Genomic DNA, 4,584 nt, shown 5'->3' on the forward strand with positions numbered 1-4,584 from the left:
TGCCTTCAATCATAGGACCTTACCCTTTAGGAGCGCAACCAAAAACTGAGATGTGTGAGGATTTCCAGAAGGTTCCTTGGCCACCATCTCATGAGATTTAACTGATTCCTGTCAATGGAGATGTTCCTTGCTGGTGAGAGCTGTCTAAATTTCTAACTCCTTCTATATCTTCAGTAACAGTAGTTTGTTTCTATATGACTCCTCAAATGACTCTTAGTTTTCCCTTCCTATGTTCCCTTCCTTACTCCTCTGGTTTCCTCCTCCCCACTTAATCTTCCCCTTATTGTTTCCCTCTGTTTCTACATAACCATATATTTCATTTCCATGGGATATTTCCCCTCAAACCCTAGTCACTTACTTGATATCTAATATCTATGGTTATGCATATTGTAGCATGTCTATTTTAAGCTTAAATGATAATATTCATAATAAGAAAACAGAATATTTGTCTTTTGGTTTCTAGATTATCTCGTCAAGATGATTTCTGTTTAGAAAAACATCTAGAAAGATGCATCAACCTATGAATTTTATAATTTCACTTTTTAAACAGCTGAATAATATTCCACTATGTACTACAATTTTATTAGATATTCATCAGTTGATGGTCATCTAGGCTATTTACCATTCCTAGATATTATGAATATGGCAGGGATGAAAATGACTAAGCAAGTGTGTCTGTAGCCAGATTCAGAGTTCTTTGAGTATATACTTCAGAGTAGTACAGCTGACTCTTGAGGTAGTTGTATTCCCAGCTTTCTGTGGAACTGCCATATTGATTATCATTGTGGTTGTTCCATTTTGCCGTATGTGCTTTCTGTTTTGAGAACTCTCTGTTTAAATCTTATCCCATTTTTAAGTAAGTTATTTGTTTTCTTGATGTCCAGGGGGGTTTTGCTTTTTTGTTTGTTTTATATCTTAGCTCTTTATCAGATGTATAGCTTGTAAAACTCTTTCCCAGTGCCTGTGCTGTGAGTATCCTGTCCAGTAAGTCTTTTCCTTTGCCAATAAGTTCAAGACCATCCACCATTTTCTCTTCTATCATATTCAGGGTATTGGATCTTATGTTGAGGTCCTCTATCCTTTTGGAGTCTATTTATGCAGGGTGATATGTATAGATCTATTTGGATTCTTCTAAGCAGAATATCCAGTTTGACCTGCACCATTTGTTGAGGATACTGTATTTTTTCCAGTGTATATATATATATATATTTTGTCAAAAATTAGGTGTCCATTAGTGAACTCACATGCTACAGAGAGAAAAACAGATTATGCTATATGATGTAACTGCCATTTCCATGTGTATTATTTCTCAAGGGTAATCAAGAAGATATTTGGAAATAGCAATTATGAAAATTATAATATTATGAAAATAAGCATATTCATGGATTTATTCTCTCACTAATCTTTGTATGCACTTCTATTGATGCATATTAAGAACAAAACAGGGAAGAACAAATAATATCTATATATGTAATGTTATTATTAGCTCTCAAAAAGTAGTACCATAGATTTATGGTAATTTTTCATGGACAAAAATATCCCTTTTATGATACAGAAGATATGTTTTTGATATTCTTTTTGTTTGATCTTACAAAATATTTGTATTGGTCGTAAGAGTTAGTACTTTGTTTCATGACTGTGCACATATATATGCAAACATTTCCACACTCATGAGATTCCCTGAGTGTATTTATTCAGTAATGATGAAAAGATAGATTAATCTTATTTACTTTTTCTCTTTTTCATTGCTTATTTTATTTATTTATATTTCAAAAGTTATCCCCCTTCCCAGATTCCCCTACATAAGCCCCCTATCCTGTCCTCCTTCCCCCCTGCCTCTTTGAAGGTGCTCCCGCACCTACCTACCCACTCCTGCCTCAGCTGCCTAGCATTCCCCTATTCTGCATAATCAAGCCTCCACAGGACAAAGGGGCTCCTCTCCCAGTGATACCAGATAAGACCATTCTCTGCTATATATCTACCTGGAGCCATGGGTATACTTGCCCTAACTTCCCTATTGGGGTCCTCATGCTCAGACCAATGTTTGGGTGTGTATATCTGCATCTGTATTGGTCCAGGTCTGTCAGAGCCTCTCAGGGGACAGCTATACTGGGCTCCCATCAGTAAGCACTTCTTGGCATCAGCAATAGTGTCTGGGTTTGGTATCAGCAGATGGGATGAATCCCTAGGTGTGGCAGTCTCTGGATGGCCTTTCCTTCAAGTTCTGCCTCTACTCTTTGACCCAGCATTTCCTTTTGATAGGAGGAATTCTGGATTAATAATTTTGAGGTGGGTGGCCATTTCTTAACTGGGGGTCATGCCTATTCACTGGATATAGTCTCTACAGGTTCTACCTCCCCTCATTGGGCATTTTGGCTAATGTCCTGCTGGTTGGGTCCTGGGAAAGTCTTGCGTCATCTGGGACTTTCTAGTGGCTACTGCCAGTTCCCCTCCCCCACTGCAACATATCTACTTTCAAATTTCTTACCTCTGTAATTATCCCCCATCTCTTCCCATATTTGAACTTCCCTCCTTTCATCCCTTCCTTCTCTCTACCTACCAGATCCCTTTCTCCCTCTACTTCCCAGAGATTATTCTCTTTACTCTACAGAGTAGTACTGTAGCTTCCACACTTTGATGTGACCTTCTTTCTTCTTGAGTTTCATATGGTCTGTGAGTTGTATCATGGGTATTCCAAGCTTCTTTTTGGCTGATATCTACTTACCAGTGAGTACATACCATGTGTGTTCTTTGGTGACTAGGTTACCTCACTCAGGATAGTTTCAAGTTCCATCCAGTTACCTGGGAAATTCATGAAATCATTGTTTTCAATAGCTGAGTAATAATTCATTGTGTAAATGTACCAACATTTCTGTATCCATTCCTCTGTTGAGAGACATCTAGATTCTTTCCAGCTTCTAGCTAATATAAATAAGGCTGCTATGAATATGTGTCCTTGGTATATGTTGGAATATCTTTGGAGTTTATGCCCAGCAGTGGTATAGCTGGGTCTTCAGAAAAAAACTGTTTCCAATTTTCTGAGGGACCTCCAGACTGATTTCCAGAGTAGTTGTACCAGCTTGCAATCCCACCAACAATGGAGCAGTGTTCCTATTTCTTCATATCCTTGCCAGCATCTTCTGTCACCTGAGTTTTTGATCTTAGCAATTATGACTGGGGTGAGGTGGAATCTCAAGGTTGTTTTGATTTGCATTTCCCTGATGACTAAGGATATTGAAAATTTCTTTAAGTGCTTCTCAGACATTTGAGGTTCTTCAGTTGAGAATTCTCTGTTTAGCTCTGTACCCCATTTTTAATAGGGTTATTTGGTTCTTTGTATATTTTGGATATTAGCCCTCTATTAGATATAGGTTTGGTAAAGATCTTTCCCAATCTGTTGATTGCCATTTTATCTTATTGACATTGTCCTTTGCCTTACAGAAGCTTTTCAACTTTATGAGGTCCTATTTGTCAATTCTTGAACTTAGAGCATAAGCCATTGGTATTCAATTTTGCACTGGGTCAATTTGGTTGAAGATTTTTTTCCCACTTTGGCTTCTATTAGATTCATTGTTATCTTGTTTTATGAGGTCCTTGGTCCACTTGAAGTTGAACTTTGTACAAGGTGATAAGTATGGATCAATTTGCACTCTTCTACATGCTGATCTCCAGCACCATTTGTTGAAAATGCTGTTTTTTTTTGTTTGTTTGTTTGTTTGTTTGTTTTGGACTGGATGGCTTTGGATTCTTTGTCAAAGATCAAGTGACCATAGGTGTTTGGGTTCATTTCTAGGTCTTCAATTCTATTCCTTTGATCTGCCTGTCTGTCTCTGTACCATTACCATACAGTTTTGTATCATGATTGTTCTGTAATACAGCCTGAGGTCAGGGATGGTGATTCCCCCAGAAGTTCTTTGATTATTGAGAATAATTTTCCCTATCCTGGGGTTTTTGCTTTTACAAATGAATTTGAAAATTGCTCTTTCTAACTCTATGAGTTGGAATTTAGATGAGGATTGCATTGAATCTGTAGATTGCTTTTGGCAACATGTCCATTTTTAGTATATTAATGCTGCCAATCCATAAGCGTGGGAGATCTTTCCATCTCCTGAGATCTTCAATTTCTTTCTTCAGAGACTTGACATTCTTGTCCTACAGATTCTTCACTTGCTTAGTTAGAGTCACACCAACGTATTTTACATTATTTATGACTAATGTGAAGGGTACCATTTCCCTAATTTCTTTCCCACCCTGTTTATCCTTTGAGCAGGGGAAAGCTATTGATTATTTTTTTTTTTTGGATTAACTTTATATCCAGCCACTTCATTGAAGTTTTTCTTCAGGTTTAGGAGTTCTCTGGAGGATTTTTGTTGGTCACTTAAGGATACTATCATATCATCTGCAAATAGTGATATTTTGATTTCTTCTTTTCTAATTTGTATCCCTTTGACCTCCTTTTGCTTTCTAATTGCTCTGGTTAGGACTTCGATTGCTATACTAAATAGGTAGGGAGAGACTGGGTAACCTTGTCTAGTCCATGAGTTGCTCTCCATTTGATGTTGGCTACTGGTTTGCCATGTTGTT

The sequence above is a fragment of the Rattus rattus genome, chromosome 3, assembly GCF_011064425.1.
Source record: "Rattus rattus isolate New Zealand chromosome 3, Rrattus_CSIRO_v1, whole genome shotgun sequence".
NCBI classification, from domain to species: Eukaryota; Metazoa; Chordata; class Mammalia; order Rodentia; family Muridae; genus Rattus; species Rattus rattus.